The sequence below is a fragment of the Aquarana catesbeiana genome, linkage group LG10 (assembly GCF_042186555.1).
Source record: "Aquarana catesbeiana isolate 2022-GZ linkage group LG10, ASM4218655v1, whole genome shotgun sequence".
In the NCBI taxonomy this organism is placed as follows: Eukaryota; Metazoa; Chordata; class Amphibia; order Anura; family Ranidae; genus Aquarana; species Aquarana catesbeiana.
This window is the reverse complement of record NC_133333.1, coordinates 153,176,057-153,195,871: the sequence shown is the minus strand read 5'-3', so window position 1 is coordinate 153,195,871 and position 19,815 is coordinate 153,176,057. Positions and strand designations below refer to the sequence as shown.

At 39.3% G+C, this 19,815-nt stretch overlaps 1 protein-coding gene and 1 long non-coding RNA gene across 2 annotated transcripts in view; one reads left to right on the top strand and one right to left on the bottom strand.

Annotated features, from left to right (window-relative positions):
• The window catches only part of LOC141110947 (uncharacterized), a 39,533-nt gene extending 22,400 nt beyond the window's left edge, over positions 1–17,133 (bottom strand). Inside the window, exons 1-2 of the long non-coding RNA XR_012236353.1 lie at positions 16,989–17,133; positions 13,266–13,476 (exon numbers count right to left, since the gene is read on the bottom strand). This is a non-coding gene — a long non-coding RNA (uncharacterized lncRNA). The remainder of the gene's footprint in view (positions 1–13,265; positions 13,477–16,988) is intronic.
• Positions 1–19,815, top strand: part of LOC141110946 (BAR/IMD domain-containing adapter protein 2-like) — a 291,276-nt gene that overhangs the window by 146,138 nt on the left and 125,323 nt on the right. The gene's annotated exons all lie outside the window — the stretch shown is intronic.

The window sequence follows — 19,815 nt, the reverse complement described above, 5'->3', positions numbered from 1 at the left end:
CAAACCTCAGACCAAATAACAAAAAGCCTAACCAAAGAAATAAGAGAACTGGGAAACCGCACCGCCGCCCTAGAAATAAAAATGGATGAAATTGAAATTACAACCCAAGAAAATATAACAGAATTGGAACAATTAAAAAAAGAGAATTTAATACTTCAAACTAAGCTCGAAGATTTCGAAAATAGAGCCAGACGTTCAAACTTGCGCATAAGGGGAATACCTGAAACTGTGACAGACCTGCAATCTACTATTACTGCTCTATTACAAGAACTAAAGCCAGATATCCCTATTGAACGTTTAGAACTGGACAGAGTACACAAAGCCCTCACAGCCAAAAAGAAAGATGGACCCCCACGTGATATAATCACAAAATTTCATTATTACAGAACGAAAGAACAAATACTAATTGCTGCAAGAGAAAAAAAGGAACTTAATTTTCAAGGACACAATTATCAAATTTTTGCTGACCTATCCCAACTTACTATTACTAAAAGACGATCCATGAAACCCCAACTAATGGAACTGCAACGCCACAACATTATGTATCAATGGGGCTTCCCCTTTTCAGTCAGATTTAACTACCAAGGTACAATTTACAGAAGCAGATCAGCAGATGAACTACAACAAACCCTTTTAAAATTAAATCTGACAGAACCCACAAGCAGCAACACTCCCACACGCAGAAGAATGGCATCATCTTCACCTTCAGGCAGCACCCAGAAAATTTCAGAACAAAATGGGAATCATCATTCTCACAAAAGAGGCCGTTATGCCACATCATCCATGGACCAAGAAGATTCAATGGACTGACATCCTAATTCCTGATATCTCTTCATTTATTATACTAAGAGATGGTTCTCTATAAAAAACCTATATTTATAACTGAATGTAACTGCATTCTGATAGTCACACACTGTGTGGGATCATGTTACATTCCAGTTATATTTCTTATTACTTCTGATTCATATAGCCTTAGAATATATAAGTGAAATAAGGAAATTCTTGTTCAGTTATATATTATCAGGTAATAACAATAGATTTATTACTTTTTAGGACAAATATGTTCAATAATCCAGAAGTAATGGAAGCTTTTTCTTTCTTTTCTTAAAACAAATATATTATTACCTAACTAGTTCCTAGAATTATGTTTTTGTTTATTCTAATCTGAAGCAATACAACCTCAATTTTATGAGTTAACATATCTAAACAGTTGCATATGAATAAAATATGTAATTGTTTACTCTAAAAGGGTTAAAATCCCAAAATAATTCAAACTATCTTCATCAATACCAAAGTTATTAACAGTACCTTTCTAACTGAATTATTTAGCCTAGGGCAAGACTAACCATATACATCCACCCTGGAATAAATAATTTCAACAAAAACTATATTCTGCACTCCAATTAATGAAACATCATTTTGATGTCTTTTGACATAGCACTTCTCTCCTGTAAGCGGAAGATCCGTGTACCCCCATTAGCCCTCCTCATTCTCCCAACCATATTATGTGGGAGTGTGACGAAGGCACTTATTCCCCTGAGAGAGATATTTATTCTCTTTCACGGGTAAATTGTGATTACTTGCAAAAAATAATTTATACAATGTATCATCTAATCTCATATGTTTTTTGTTTACTCTTTACTCCAGAATTCACTGGTTTCTTTTCTATCTATTCATCTCTTCAGTCCACACAGGTTGATCTGCGCAGTCAGCTCTGCATAACAAAAAGTAAGTCAAAACTATTTGATCTATTGCCATGGCACCACTGAATATACTTTCCCTGAATGTTCAGGGAATAAATGTCCCTCAAAAAAGGACCAAAGCCTTCCGTACTTTCCATAACAAGAAGGCTCACATAGTATGCCTCCAAGAAACACACTTCACCAAAGATTCTACTCCAAAATATATTTCTCCTTTTTATCAGCAAATTTACACGGCTTCTGCCTGTACCAAGCAAAGGGGAACTCTAATTGCATTTCACCGATCCACACCATTCACCTTATCATCAGAAATTAAAGACCCAGAAGGTAGATACCTGATACTCATGGGTTATATAATGGATACAGCAATCACGGTGATTTCCTACTACGCTCCTAACAAACAACCTACACCATTCCTCTCACATATATTACAAGTGATTAATACACACAAAATAGGAACAGTGATAATGTGTGGGGATTCGAACCAGGTCCTCCTCCCATTTCTAGATAAATCACCTTTTACACCATCCAAAATAACCTTTTTCTCAACTTCTTTCCAAATACAATCTGGTAGATTCGTGGAGAGAAAGTAACCCAATGAAAAAGAAATTCACTTATTTCTCGCACCCTCATCAAACCTTCACCAGAATAGATCATATTTTTCTAACAATAGGAATGATACCAGAAATTATTGCATCAGATATAATTCCGATTCCGTGGTCTGACCATAATGCAGTATACACTACTATAGCCTCAGCCATACCAAAAGCGCATGACCCAACGTGGTACTTACCGGACATAATGCTCAAACACCCACTACATCAGATGGCCATTGAACAAGCTTTAAAGGAATACATATCAATTAATAATACAACAGACATCTCCCCAATAACACTGTGGGAAGCTCATAAGCCTGTCTTGCATGGTACAATACAAAGACAAATGGCACTATTTAAACGGGAACGCAAAAATCTAGCAAAAAAACTAGAACTCAATTTAATGCAGCCTACATATCATTTCAAGATAATCCATCTCAGAGTACAAAATCTCATCTGGAAAAATCTAGATTGGAATACGATCTATTTCTCACTGAGTCAGTTGATAAATCCCTCAAACGCTCCAAACACAATTTCTACATGAATACAAACAAACCAGGTACATATTTGGCTCGGGCATTAAATTCAACTAACAAATCTTTCAAACCAATACGTTTGAAATTATCAAAAAATGTTTACACTTGTAATCCAGTTAAAATAGTCCATAAATTTCACTCACATCTCGCAACTTTATATAAGACAAACAATGAATTTAATCCTACAGAGGCTGAATCCTTCTTCTCAAAAATAACCTTACCTGAGTTATCTCAGAATCAAAAAAGCAGTTTGGATGAGCCTATAACTATAGATGAAGTTGCTAACGCCATAAAAGACCTAAAACTTAACAAAAGACCAGGCCCAGACGGCTACTCGGCTTTATACTATAAAACATTCTCAGAAATACTCTCTCCCATTCTCACTGAAACTTTTAACAAACTTCTAGATGGACATTCTTTTCGGCAAGAAACACTAATGGCAATTGTTTGTATGATCCCAAAACCCCTTTCTGATGATACTTCCTGTGTGAATTATCGGCCTATCTCTCTGTTAAACCTCGATATTAAATTATTAGCAAAAATAATAGCAAAACGCCTCAATAGCATTATAGGAAAATTAATACATAGAGATCAAGTAGGCTTCATGCCAAATAGACAGGCAGGCGATAATATACGCAGGGCAGTGTTATTGGCACATATTGCTAAAAAACGGAAAATCCCTTTATGTTTTCTATCTCTCGATATTAAGAGGGCATTTGACACAGTATCCTGGCAATATATGCAATACTCATTACAAAAATGGGGTTTTGGACCCCACTTTTTAACATTGATCAAAGCATTATATAATAAACCCAAAGCCTATATAAAATATGCTGGATACAAATCTGAAGCCTTTAATATCGAAAGAGGTACCCGACAGGGTTGCCCATTATCTCCCTTATTATTTGCCCTTATACTCGAACCCATGGCCCAATACATCAGAACAAACCAAACTATAACTGGCATTGAAGTAGGAGGTATTACACACAAATTATGTATATTTGCAGACGATATATTACTTTTTCTATCATCACCACAGGTCTCTGGTCCTAACTTAATACCAGCTCTTGATGGATTTGCAGCCCTATCCGGCCTTATGATTAATCCTAAGAAATGCCTAATGCTTAATATTTCACTCACAAACATGGAATTGATCCCGGCTAGGGCTGCACTCCCATTCACATGGGCAGAAAAATCAATCCCATATCTTGGAATTCATTTAACAGCATCTCATTCTGACTTATTCTCAACCAATTATCCTCCTGTATTAAGACAGATCACAAATCTAATAAAACAATGGTCGCAACTTCCTTTATCCTGGATAGGGAAGATTAATGCAATCAAAATGACTATTCTACCCAAATTGCTTTATCTATTCAGAGTCCTCCCTATTCCAATTCCTTCCTATTTTTTGAGAATAGTACAAAAAAGAGCAACTTCGTTTATATGGGGCTCTTCTAAACCACGTATACCTATACACACACTACATCTTCCCAAAAATAAAGGAGGCCTGGGATACCCTAATTTTACTAACTACTACAGAGCAGCACATTTGGCCAGTCTGTCCAAATACCATGCAAAACAGGAAATCCCATTATGGGTATTTATAGAGGCTTCAGAAAATGACCCACTATTAATATCAAATTTATTATGGCTTGATCCTAAAGACCGCTTTAAAATTCATAATCCCATAACTAAACACTTCTTATCTCTCTGAGATAAACTAAAAACCAAATATCTGTTACAATCTTCACACAATCCTCTCCTTTCTTTTATCAGAAATCCGGCCTTTTATCCGGCATGGATCTACCCAAATTCTTTTAAAGCTTGGACAACATCAGGCATTCAGACACTAAATGACTTCATAGCATCTAAATCATTCCTTTCATTCCCATCGCTTAGAGAAAAATATGATCTACCAAACTCTGAGATATTTAGATATCTCCAAATCAAAAATTTCTATACACCATTCCTAAAGGGGGATACACCATTATCCCAATTATCCATTTTTGAATCAATCTGTACAAAAGATCCATTTGCTAAAGGTACAATTTCATCACTTTATAATCAATTATATGGAGTAGCAAATCTTAATAGACCCTCTTACGTTCAGAGGTGGGAGGAGGACCTGGGACGAACTTTAGAAGACACGGACTGGTCTAACATATGGCTCACATCTAAGTCATCTTCACCCAACATCTTAGCACTGGAGACAAATTATAAAGTCCTAACTCGCTGGTACCTTGTACCCGCTAGAGTGGCAAAATATTCACCTAATACCTCAGCTCTTTGTTTTCGAGGATGCCCAGAAATAGGCACATATTTACACATATGGTGGACGTGCCCAGTAATCCAAACCTTCTGGAAGGAAGTCTTCGTGATTGCATCTAAAATATTTAAAAAAATAATACAACCAGATCCATATTTAACTTTACTTAATCTAAAACCGGAATGGTTAACACTCTCTCAATTCAAACTTATGATCCAACTAATAACGGCTGCAAAACAAACAGTGGCCAAGGCATGGAAATCTCCTACATTGGTACTAGCAGAAACAATTCACAGAATGAATAATACAATGTCCCATGCTAAGATTGTAGCCATCGATCAAAATCAAATTCCAAAATTTGAAAAACTTTGGCATCCTTGGATAAAACAACAGTTCCTGTCAAACTTCAATGACTCTGTCCTGTTGCCATGGTAACAGATTAAATGACTTACAGAGACACCCATTCTAAGGCTTCAAAGAGAACTAAAAAGAATAATAAACTGACGAGCAGGACAACCTTGTGGACCATACCTCTACCTTTCAACCCTTTTTCTTCTTTTTCTTTCCTTTTCTCCACCTTACGATTAAAGCTCATTATCAGAATTTATTTGACCTATATACACTCTACTTGTAAACAATATGTATAGTAGGTATAAATCATTTAAATACCTACAAAAGTAACTAAGGAAATGATATATATCTTTAATTTAGGTTTACGTAAACCCAATGTTTAATATTTGAAATTTCATTATATTTACCTATAGAAACCCTACTGTAAAACAATGAGCTTACTTTATAGATCCTTGTAAACTTACTTTATGTATCTTTATAACATTGTATACTCAATAAACTTCTTTTGACAAGGAAAAAAAAAGTTTAAGCTTTATAACCATGTTAAGGTTTACACCTCCATTGCTCTCTGAAAAGCAGTTTGAGGTGCATGTGCATGTGGTGCAGTCTGTGGTGCAGTTTCAGAGAGCAGTGCAGGTACGGTCAACAGGCATTCAGGAGGTGACACTGCTGTCACCTGAATGCATGTTTTTTATTTCGTTTTTGACAGCTGAACAGAGTTTTTCAATGGGAATGTCCTGTTGCAACTGCGATTCTAGTGCATGCCTTGCCGATTTGAGCCGCCAAGCGCATCAGTAAGTATGATTTTGCTTTGCTGCATATCAAAGCATCATAGCTGCAAGATGTCTGCAATCCCTGTTTTTCTGCCTTTGCAGCTTAAGGGGGAAGGGGTAAAGCCAATGCTCAACCACTCATTTTTACCACCTCTCGATTGCAAGTGTAAATGAGTCCTAACAAATACTGGGCCAGGCTGCAGCAATCTCTTTGCTTAATAAGTCCTTCCTGCGGACAAACTAATAAAAGAAGAGCATGACAAATTTGTATCTAATTTTTCACCCCAGTGTTTTTGGGGTTGCGGTGAGTGGGATCACACCTGCTCACATTTGGTGGTTTTGCCCAACAGTGCAATGTTTTTGGGTCAAAATATTTCACATAATCTCCATTCTAGTTAACACCTCCATAACACCAGGCCCACACTGCTGAATAATTTTTCCTTTGACCTTACCAGAGCCCAGCTGAAACTCTCCCTTCAGGTCATGACAGCTTCTAAACAAACTATTGCAAAGGCCTGGAAGACCACAACACTATGTACTTTGGAGACATAAAATCAGATCACACAGGCCATGATTCGCAGTAACATCGAGGCAACTCTCATGGACACAGTCCCTAAGCATTTGAAGGTTTGACAACCATTGTTAGATCATTTTTTACCTCCAGGTTTTGACTCTTCTCTTCTTGAACCATGATTTTCCAATTGCCTCTGAGGGGACTGGAGTACACCTCCTTCTCTCCCTCCTGTTCCCTTAACACAGTTTTTTTTCCCCACTTTCTGTTACTTGTTTTTTTGTGATTATTTTGCACCTCGGTTCCTCTGGATTGCCTACTTTATGGGACTTTTTGTGCCCAGAAGTTTATACCACTCTAACTACGTCAGCCTAATGCTCTGATCTCTACTCCTATTAGTAACTATCAGTCAATTTACGTGTTACTGTTATGTGTTGTGTAATTGCTTTGTTACGATAAATATTGTACTTGCCGTTGAACCGCACTTTATTCTGTATTTGTACCAACTCCACCAATGTTTGTATTCAGTTTGATTTTCAATAAAGAGATGGAACAAGAAAAAGGGAGCACGCCAATTTGTTAATTTATCACATGGTGGTGTGCCAGATTTGAATGCACTTACTTCAGCATGTGCCAAAGCTTTGGCACAAATCTGAGGTCAGTTTCTGCTGGGATTATTCAAAATTTTTCTTTGTTGCAGTGCCGATTGTCGCTGTCTGCCCCTTGTTGATACATTATTTATATCACTTTAGTAATGGTTTATATTTTCATTATGGCTTCATTATTATTATGCATGCGATCGGAAAATTTATAGAAACTTTAACTGTGATTTGGCGCAGCTGGTGCAATACCACGTGAACTTGTCTTATGTCATTGGTAATTTGTCAGATGGGAAATGCACCAATATTTACACTACAAAACTGTATGTGTTTCTCTTTGTTAATTCCCCCAATAAGGTGAGCTTATCTGACTCAGGGAACCGATATATAAATTAGATTTTGTCTGAACCGTTGTTTAAGAATAAAGAATAATTGCACTGAAAGCTCCATCTGGTTGCATATCTAAAATTCCGTTTAGGGATAAGCATGAGTTAGGTCCAAACTTTCATGTCATTGACCAAATATAACTATGTGTCCATATTAGGTCTATGATGTCGCCCCTTTGTTAGGCGCAGCTGTGGGGTGGAGAATGCCTCGGGAAAATATGATTGGACACTTATTTGGTGAGAGTGACAGCTTGCCTCTTGGTTTGGTCCAAACCTGAGTTCGGACCTAACTCATGCTCATCCCTAAGGCTTCTTCCTGTGATTTGGGATCCAACTTGTGAGACTATGAGAGCCTTTCCAACTGATGCTACTGAAGCCACTGCAACCTTAGAAAAGGTTCCTGCACCACTTTGGTCGGACTTTTGATGCGACTTTGGTCCAGAGAATGTAAAATCAGATTAAAGTTGCACCAAATGTCGCATCATAGTCGCACTGTAAAGTCGCAGTGAAAGGAGCCTAAGCCCTATAGTACAAGAGCAGAAATTAAAAAACAAAATCATAGAAGGAGCTAGCAAATGGGAACATCATGTAACTGTTACTTCAAAGTAAATGCTGAAGTAATAACTCAGCATACATACTCACTAAAAATACACTATGCGTTCTCTTGAACACCTGGTCACAACATTTTTTTACTGGGCAAATAATCTTTTATTTTTAAGTTTTCAACATCACTTTGATATTTCTTCTGCCACAAAGAGGGATTTAGCTGTCACATACATAGTTACATAGTTGGTCAGGTTGAAAAAAGACACAAGTCCATTTAATTCACCCAAAAAAAAAAAATTCAATCCCATATACCCAATTCTACACCCACAGTTTATCCAGAGAAATACGAAAACCCCAGCAAAGCATGCTCCAATTTGCTACAGAAGGGGAAAAAATTCCTTCCTGATCCCCGGAGAGGCAATTGGATTTTCCCTGAATCAACTTTACCTATAAAATGTTAGTACCCAGTTATATATTTACTGATATTTTTAATTTGTCAATAAAGCAGGCTGCAATACCTTCTTGTTTTAAATCTACTACTATTGTTCCAATACCTAAAAAATCAGCGCTATCATGCTTAAAAGATCATTGCCCAGTTGCCCTAACTCGTATCATCATGAAATGTTTTGAGAGGCTTGTATTATCACATCTTAAGGCAAGCATTCCTGTTGATCTGGATAAGTATCAGTTTGCCTATCGTGCAAATAGATGCACAGATGATGCAATTGCTATTGCATTGCATGCTGCCTTGACACATCTTGAGCACCCAAACACATATGTTAGGATGTTATTCATTGATTTTAGCTCTGCATTTAATACAGTAATTCCTGAAAAATTAGTGTAAAACTTCAAAGCTTTGGTCCTATGTCCATTGCTGCGCTCATGGATTATGGATTTTCTAACAAACAGGCCACAAATGGTGAGAATAGGAGATCAGGTGTCTAACACAATTATTTTGAATACGGGGGTACCACAGGGATGTGTGTTAAGTCCAGCCCTGTTTACATTGTTCACACACGACTGTACTCCCATACATGCGTCTAACACTATAGTAAAGTTTGCTGATGACATCACTTTAGTGGAACTCATACAAGATAATGATGAGACAGCTTATAGGCAGGAAATTCAACATTTGGTTGAGTGGTGTAGAGAAAATGATTTAATACTCAATACGGCAAAAACTAAAGAAATAATAGTGGATTATAGGAGATCAAGAAAGATCAATCATTGCCCAGTTTATATAGGTGATGAGGAGGTGGAAAGGGTGGACACTATTACATTTTTGGGAGTGCATATTACAAGGGAGTTTTCATGGTCTCAAAATATTTTTTTTTCTTGTGAAAAAAGCGCAGCAGAGAGTGTTTTTCCTTCGGAGACTGAAGCAGGCTGGATTTCCCTTAAGGCTTCTGGTCAATTTCTATCATTGTACCATTGAGAGTATTCTTCTCCACTGCGCTGTGGTGTGGTATGCCAGCTGCAGGGCGGAGGATAAGAAGTGCCTGTCTCGTGTGGTGAAAACAGCACAGCGGATCATGGGAACAGAGCTACCGAATTTGGACACAGCATATGCCAGCCGATTAAAAAAGCGGGCAAAAGCTATTAGTATTGATCCAATCCACCCAGGTTACAGTGTGTTTGTCCCATTGCCATCAGGGAAAAGATATAGAACACTTAAAACGCACACTAATCGGTTAAAGCATAGTTTTTTCCCTAGGGCCGTATTGTCCATAATCCCATCAGGTACAGTGTTTTAGGAATTTTATGTAGAATTTTAACATTCTTTTATTTATTTATTTTTAAATAACATTTTATATTTTTATATATTTAAATAGATATGTAGGCATGTGCTAGGAGTATGTATGTGTGGTTTTCTTGAGAAATGTTTTATTGCTGCTGTAAAGAGTATCCGGAAAAATTTTGTTGTATGTATACAATGACAATAAAGAATATCTATTTTGTACATTTAGGAAAGAGTCCAGGCCTTTTTTAAAGCAATCTACTGAGCTTGGCAGAACCACCTCTGGAGGGAGTCTATTCCACATTTTCACAGTTCTTACTGTTAAACCTTTCCTTATTTGGAGATGAAATCTCTTTTCCTCTAGACGTAAAGAGTGCCCCCTTGTCCTCAGTGATGACCTTAAAGTGAATAACTCAGCACCAAGTTCACAATATGGACCACTTATGTATTTGTACATGTTGATCATATCCCTCCTTAATCTCCTCTTCTCAAGAGGGAATAATTTCAGTTCCTCTAATCTTTCCTCATAGCTGTGCTCCTCCATGCCTCTTATCAGTTTGGTTGCCCTTCTCTGCACTTTCTCCAGTTCCCCGATATCCTTTTTGAGAACTGGTGCCCAAAAGTGAAGTGCATATTCCAGATGAGGTTTTACTAATGATTTGTACAGGGGCAAAATGATATCTCTCTCTCTGGTGTCCATACATCTCTTAATACAAGAAAGGACTTTGCTCGCTTTGGAAACCGCAGCATGGCATTGCATGCTATTATTGAGCTTGTGATCTACCAAAACCCCCAGATCCTTCTCCACCATTGATTACCCCCCCCCCCTCCCCCCAGTCAGCTGTAGTACTTTCTTTATTCCAGCCACATTTTTTTCCTTGCCAAAAAAAGGATTACAGCTCATTTCATATACCATATAAAAATACCCCCAGGTTCTTCTGTAAATATACATTTTGCAAAGAGCAGTGTGTTGTAATCTATGATAACCAATTACAACAATTATACTTTCACAGATCTGCCTCCAGTGCACTAAAATCTGATTCGTTGCTAAGGGTTATTGCACATGATAATTATTTTTTGACATTCTTTACCAAATAGGTTGTAATGGAGTTTATGTATGCCTGGAATGTTTCTTGAAAATAAACCTGTTTATGACCTAATGGTAGTGGTATGGCCTATTTGGGCTTGCACCTACTTTTCAATGTCCTTGTCAGTGTCCTTGATGCCCTGAATCATGCAGTGCTCTAACTTGCAAAGCTCTAAATTTCCTGGTAGCATGAAGACCGTGTCACTTCCTTCTGCTCTTGCACTTTCCCGTTAGCCCATCATTATGAAGGGCAGCTGCAGGGCTGCCAACCCTCAATAAATTTACTATCGGTGATTATCAGTGAGTTTAACAGTGTCAGTAAATATCCGAGAAATTTTATGTCAGTAAAAATCTGTGCTTTTTTCAGGCAGGTGAGTGTTGGCTTGGCAAGTGTAAAAAAAGAACCCCTTGACAGCTTGACAGCAGCCACTTATCCAGGCAGAGATTTTTGAGCCAGTTAGGATTATTTTTAAATAGAAGCAGGCTGGAGCTGGCGGCGGAATGAACATGCGGACACATTTGCCGATCCTGTTCCTCTAGATTTGGACTAAGAATTGATCTCCGCCTGCCGCTTCTCTACATAAATAGGTAGTTGGAACCCAGTGCTTTTCTGATGGAAACGGCTCCTGAAGCCTGGCCCCACAGCTACACTACACTCTCCTCTTGAGTAACCTATCCTGCCCTTCTGCAGCCTCAGTTCAGGTACTGTCAAGGAGAGGGATTTGAGGGAGGGAGTAAAGCACTGTACTGGGGGAGGGGGCGATTTGGGGGAAAAGGGGGCACCACTGTACTCTGTACGAAGCGCACCCCTGAACCCTGCACTCTGTATGTAGCACACACTTGAACCTTGCACTCTGTATGTGGCGCACACCTGAACTCTACACTCTGTACTTAACGCACTCTCCTGGTATTTATTGCCCCTTTAAGACCCTCCCACTGTTAGTGCATTAAGTGGTACTGCTCCCTACTGAATGTGTTTTTTTTTTTCCCAGCCAAAATGGAATTTTGCTTTCAAATACTGTGTCACAACAGCAAGTCAAGCCCCATTAAGCTCAACAGGCAAGGTTGATAGGCGATGCCGCCTGTGAAACTTGACATGTTTATTTAACCACTTTTTGCCCAAGGACGTCATATAGTAGCCTTTGAGTAGGGATATCTGAATGATGCCTGCAGCTATCATTCAGATATCTTCTTTTTATGCCGATGATTCCCTGCACTGTAAAAACAATCATAGCCGCTGTTCAGCGGCTTGATTGTTTTTACAGGAGGCGGGAGGTGACGTCCCTCCTGCTGCCATCGGCGAGCCAGAGAATTAATCGGCCGGCAGCCCTAACGTCAGCCCTGACGTTATGACATCACGTCCGGCCTGGGCAAATGTAAACACTGGCGTTTCTTCAGCTGGGAAGCCAAGATGGTTTTTTAAAAAAAATTTTATCTCAGGTTTTCCAGCCTAGAGGCGAGATCTGGGGACTTATAGACCCCAGATCTTGCTGTAAAGAGGACCTGTCATGCCCTATTCCTATTACAAAGGATGTTTACATACCTAGTAATAGGGATAAAAGTGATCAACAAAAAAAAATGTAAAGGGAAAGTGCCCCCGTCCCAGCGTGCATGTACATCGCGGCAGCACATGTAAACGGCGTTCAAACCACACATGCGAGATATCGCCCTGAACATTAGAGCGAGTGCAATAATTCTAGCCTGTAACCCTAAAGATGTAACCTTTAAACATATTTAAAGGATTGCCTATGGAGATTTTAGTATGGAAGTTTGGCACCATTCAACGAGTGTGTGCAATTTTAAAGTGTGACATGTTAGGTATCTATTTACTCAGTGTAACATCATCTTTCACATTATGCAAAAAAAATGGGCTAACTTTAGTGTTTTGTTTTTTTAAATCATGAAACTGTTTTTTTTCCCCAAAAAAACAGTTTGAAAATTTGCTATTCAAAATTTGTGCGATATAAAAAGTTGCCACTACCACCATTTTATTCCCTAGAGTCTCTGCTAAAAAAAAACATAAATAATGTTTGGGAGTTCTGAGTAATTTTTTAGTAAAATAAATATGATTTTTACATGTAGGAGAGAAGTGTCAGAATTGGCTTGGGAGGCAAGTGGTTAAAATTGCTGCACTATGAAGCTAAGCATTGAGGCCATGGCAATGTGTACTCACCCAAGCAGCTGCTATGTTCATTTGGAGGTAGGTGGTCAGGGAGGGCTTCTGTTTAACCACTTAAGCCCCGGAAGGATTTGCCCCCTTAATTTTTGCGAATTTGCGTGGTCATGCGACGCTGTTGCCAAACAAAATTGATGTCCTTTTTTTCCCACAAATAGAGCTTTCTTTTGGTGGTATTTGATCACCTCTGCGGTTTTTATTTTTTGCGCTATAAACAAAAAAAGACCAACAATTTAAAAAAAAAAACAAACAATTTTTTTTACTTTCTGCTATAATACATATCCCAAAAAAAAATGTATTCATCAGTTTAGGTCGATTATATACTCTTTTACATATTTTTGGTAAAAAAAATTTCGCAATAGGCGTATATTTGGTTTGCGAAAATGTTACCGCGTCTACAAACTATGGAATAGATTTAATTTTTTTAAATTGTTTTTACTGGTAATGGCAGCGATCTGCAATTTTTAGCAGGACTGCGACATTGCGGCGGACAAATCTAACCCTAGATTACACTTTTTGGGAACCAGTGACATTATTACATTGATCAGTGCTATAAAAATGCACTGATCAATGTAAAATGACACTGGCAGGAAAGGTTAACACTAGGGGGTGATCAAAAGTTTAAGTGTGTTCCCTCAGCGTGTTCTAACTGTAGAGAGGATGGGCTGCCAGGAACATGACAGAGATCACTGTTCCTGATTACTGGGAACAGTGATCTCTGTCATGTCACTAGGCAGAACGGGGAATTGCCTTGTTTACATAGACAGTTCCCCGTTGTTCCTCTCCTCACCGCGATCACAGGTCACCAGCAGACATCGAGTCCGTGGGACCTGTGGGCATGCTCCTGTGGCACGTGCTCGCTATCCTACTTGCACGGACCAGCGTACAGGTATGTCGATTCACGCAGGAGAGCCATCCTGCCGCAGTATATCTGCGTTAGGTGGTTGGCTAGTGGTTAATCATCCTCTTTTAGGCCACTCCCACTTTTAGATGCAATCTGGTCATGCCCATTGCCCTCTTTGGCATGTATAACAGAACTTGTTTTTAACCTGTATCCCAGGAGGGTGGCTGATAATTTGTCATGCTGTGTCGACTTTTCAAATGTAAAGCAGGCCAAATACCTCTTATGAGTATTGTCAGTGTTTACAGTTTGTGTTTATACTGTTTAAATATCGTTTTTTAGTTTTTAATAGGAGTCCTGTCATTTTTTCAGGTCGTCAGTAAAAAAAAAAAGAAAAAAAAAGTGCTCTGTCGGTAAAAAGAGTTGTGGGAGATTGGCAACTCTGCTGTACTGGATAGTAAGAATATGCAAAACATGGAAAGGAACAGACATGGTCTTGATACTACCAGGAGGCTTTGCATTATTCATGTTACAGAATCCAAGGGTTGGTGCTTCAGGCACTGCTTTGTTGCACTGAAGTACTGACAGTTTTCTTAATGTGTAATTTCACCTTTACAGAAAAATCTGTAAGGTGAACCTACACAGGACCCCCTCTTCACCCCCCTCAGTCCCGCTGACCTGCAATGCGGCGATCTCCCGTTCTGAGCCCTGGTATAGCCGCCTCAGGAGCCCGGGGCTTAGAAATCCCCTTGGCATTCACTCTTCTTCTTCCCTGCTGAGAGGATGGGCTACGCCGGTTCTGAATGGTTGGCGCCACCCATGTGACAGCGCCGACCAATTAGAATGCTCCTAAACGTCCCTCCTGATGGGGTACATTTAGGAGATTAAATGGATAAGTAAAATACCGTGCCAATCTAATAAATTGAAACAGCAGCCAACACTACAGAACGACTGAGACTGTGTAGAATATATAAACAAAAAAGTGTAGCGCTAAAGTAAATGCAGTGGAGAAAAAAGGTTTTAGAACAGGGAGAGGTCAATCCACATTTAAAGTGGCACGTAACCTCAACCAGGTCGGAACCAAATATGTGTGTACACAAACAGTATAATATCATCACCTAAATCAAAAAGGTGCAATGCTCTTTTCTTTTGAGGGAGGTGCGGATATACATAAAAGTGAAAATAAAGTGAAAGTAAATCAACAAATAGTAATCTCAAAAGTCCACATTTTTGGTAGTGAAAAAATATGGAATATGTCCACAATAATGGTGGGGAAGTATTAATCCCATGTGAGTGATAAAGACTTATTAATGTAGTCTATATGTTGCATAGTGCAGTTGAAACAGAAGGGACCCAAGGCAGATATCTTCACAATAAAGAGACTCCAAATCAAAGTGAGAGGTAGAATACTCTTACCAACTTCCGTGGACTCACAAGCCGTGGGCGGTGAGTCAAACGAGCTTGTACTGTCTTGTGATGAATGACAGTGTAAAGATGGGTTGTACACCGGAAGGTATCCTCCTTGAATGGGGGGCCCGGAACCTGTCCTGAAGGTCTGCACGATCACCGTTTTTTGTCAGCATACATGGACCATATGGAAAAAAACGACAAGGAGCCTCCACATAGTGTAAATCCAAAAAATTACTTCTCAATTGGCATTTATTAGATCATTCACGATCATCAAGGCAATCCATAAAAGTTTTTGTTTAAAATAGAATCGATTCAAGTAAAAATGGCAAAAAAAAAGGCAAAAAAATAAGCGTGGTGTGGGTGGCTGGGTGCAGCAAGGAGACCCTTGCTGCACCCAGCCACCCACACCACGCTTATTTTTTTGCCTTTTTTTTTTTTGCCTTTTTTTTGCCATTTTTACTTGAATCGATTCTATTTTAAACAAAAACTTTTATGGATTGCCTTGATGATCGTGAATGATCTAATAAATGCCAATTGAGAAGTAATTTTTTGGATTTACACTATGTGGAGGCTCCTTGTCGTTTTTTTCCATATGGTCCATGTATGCTGACAAAAAACGGTGATCGTGCAGACCTTCAGGACAGGTTCCGGGCCCCCCATTCAAGGAGGATACCTTCCGGTGTACAACCCATCTTTACACTGTCATTCATCACAAGACAGTACAAGCTCGTTTGACTCACCGCCCACGGCTTGTGAGTCCACGGAAGTTGGTAAGAGTATTCTACCTCTCACTTTGATTTGGAGTCTCTTTATTGTGAAGATATCTGCCTTGGGTCCCTTCTGTTTCAACTGCACTATGCAACATATAGACTACATTAATAAGTCTTTATCACTCACATGGGATTAATACTTCCCCACCATTATTGTGGACATATTCCATATTTTTTCACTACCAAAAATGTGGACTTTTGAGATTACTATTTGTTGATTTACTTTCACTTTATTTTCACTTTTATGTATATCCGCACCTCCCTCAAAAGAAAAGAGCATTGCACCTTTTTGATTTAGGTGATGATATTATACTGTTTGTGTACACACATATTTGGTTCCGACCTGGTTGAGGTTACGTGCCACTTTAAATGTGGATTGACCTCTCCCTGTTCTAAAACCTTTTTTCTCCACTGCATTTACTTTAGCGCTACACTTTTTTGTTTATACATTTAGGAGATTAAGCTCTGGGGCTCAGAGCCGTGAGGCGGCTATACCGGGGCTCAGAACGGGAGATTGCCGCAGGGGGGTGAGGAGGGGGTCCTGCGTAAGTTCACCTTACAGATTTTTCTGTAACGGTGAACTTACCATTTAAAGTGATCCTGAACCCTTAAGCTAAAAACACACTTCCAACCTAGCACCTCTCGCTTGTGATCCACAAATGATGTTTACTAATATTTTTACAGATTACTAATACTCACCTCATTGCGCTGTCCACAGAAGAGCTTTCCCCGCACTTACGCTTTCAAGGTACAAGCAGTGCACATGTACTATGGCCACTGCTGTGTAGACCAGTGCACGCAAGTGCATTGTTCTACACAGACTAAATCTCCCAAGAATCATTGCACATGCATATACCAGTGCGCATGCACGGCCATTAGCATTCATTTGCAGTGCTAGTACCTCCCACAAGTATGAACCTTGTCCTGCTGTCATCCAAGTAACCCATGGGCTATACTGCATGGGTGGGGCTGCAATGAACGTGCGTTGCAAAGAACTTTTACGTGCCGGTGCTGCATGCGCTGACATGTAGAAAGTCGGATCAGGAATACATTGAGGAGTGTGGCTACATTCCACACACAGTGGGACCATGTAGAACCAGTGTAGCCACCCTCATTAAGGAAGTGTGCTGAAACAAATGTTCACATACATATTTTGGCATATAGAATCCAACATTCATAGGTATTTAGATAACTGCTTATTAAAGTAAGGAGTATTATATTTGTTTTTTTTCGAACTGGGTTTAGTGACATTTTAAGCTCCTTTTAACTCCACCTCACAACCACAATGTGTGCGCCATACTATGATTAATGCAGTCTGTCATCTATGCAGACACCAACTTCTATGACTGAGTATTCCAGCTATGCAGCTGCGTGATTAACAATGTGCTAGTTCTTTAGAACTAAATGATAATCTGAGTCACGTTGCCCTTGAAGAATGTGGTAATTAGGGTAAAATCAGTTGGAAACAATATTCATTCTTATTGTAGTTTGTGAGGATGAGATATTTTTATGGTGCAAACCCAGTGACATAACCAAAGGAATTCTCGCTAATGTAAACACCACAGTTTAGCTTATATTCATAGCTTATTAAACATTTAGGTAAGGTGTATGTTTATTATAGTTTTGCATAAAGTTGGGAGAGATTACATCCCTGGTTGGTTTCTAATTCTATATGGGGATCCTTTAGAAAGTTTTCCCTTAATTATTGTCACAGTGATAATAATAATTGATATTAGGGATGCACTGATACCATTTTCTGCACAGTGAGTACGAGTACTGATACTTTTTCTCATGTACTCGCCAATACCAATTACCGATACCTTTTTTTTTTTTGCGGTGCGGTGTGATTTGAGCCCATACAAAAATAAATGGGCACAAATTGCACTGCAAAGAATCGCATGTGCAATTCCTGTCCGAATCACTTGCTGTTTCCCGCACCGCTTCTGTGTGAACTCAAGCTAAAGTCACTATGACAAGCCAGGGTCCACACAGGAGTGGTGTGGGAAAACGCATGTGAATCGGACAGAAATTGCACATGCAATTCTTTGCAGTGCAATTTGAGCCCATTCATTTTGTATGGGCTTAAAGTGGATGTAAACCCAATGTCCTTTCTAAACTACTGCCATAGGGGTTATCTATAAGGATATTCATGCCTCCTGCATGTATCCTTACCTGTCAACTATCTCTCCTCTGTCTGTTATGAGACCCGAAAAACTGCAGATTCTGTGGGCGGATCTGTTGTCTGGAGCTCGGTGGGTGGAGCCGTGATGTCAGTAGACTCCCCGCCCACCTCTACACTACTCTTGTCAATATGCATTTTCTCCTGTGTATTTCTTACACTGAACTTCTGCCATGATCACTAACATCCAGTCAAAACCCAGGAAAGTCACCACATGGTGTGGAGCAACCAATCCTGGGAGAGCTGGGGAAGAAAGGAGGGGGGATGTGAAGTACACAGAATGTCCCCCTCACACTCATGCATGAGATATGTAAATCACCTGTCATTCACAGCAAGGGGGAGAAACTGACTCCTATTTCTATATCCTTTTATCTCACTGAAAAAAGAGGACTGCTCGGAGCTGGATTACCTCTTCATGGTAAGACTGGGCACAGATGACATGAAAACCTATACTCTACAAAGTGCAAGCCTTAATTAAAACATTTTTTGGGGGGTTTACATCCAGTTTAAATCGCACAGCACTGAAAAAAGGTATTGGTTTGAGCTATGAGAGCATTTGCATGAGTACAAGTACTTGTGCAATTGCTTAGTTTCTACACCGATACTGATATTGGTGTCAGTGCAAATATAATTAATATTATAAAGAATTTATATAGCGCCAAGAGTTTGTGCAGTAATTGTTGTATGAGAAAGTTGGGAAAAATCTGCTACAGGGACACAGTCCGAAATAAACAACTGATGGGGCCCTAACCTTCCCCTGTTTTATAAAACTTTATTTCGGTCTGTTCTGCTGTTGAAGATTTTTCCTCACTTCCTATGGAGTGAAACCATTGTCAGAAGGGCAGTAAGTGAGAGAAAAGCTCTCGAAAGTTGATCATTCACTAACAGAATTCCTTACTTTATGCTGTCTGTTGAACAAATGAAATTCAACAGATTCCGTCATCCCCACAAATAGCGTGGATGGACAAATACCCCTGCCGGGCTAATGTATTTTGACAACCACTAGCAATGGCTGTCAGAAAACCCAAACATTGGCTGCAGCTGACAGAGAAAAGCGAAGGGATCTGGAAGCCGCACACCGGTCTGATGATAAGTGCTTTTATTAGTAAAAAAGTTGGATCATGGAGGTATACAAAAACACTACAGCAGAAGTGTACAGGGATCAGCTGACGCGTTTCGCACTCACAGCGAGTGCTTACTCATAGATGACTCATTGGCAACAGCTGGCTTTCTGACAATGTTTGACCTGACTCCTTTGACCAAAGTTGATTAAGTAATTGACCAAAACTATGTAATATGAGAATCTAAACTAGACAATTAACTAGACCCAAAAGTGGAACTTACGCT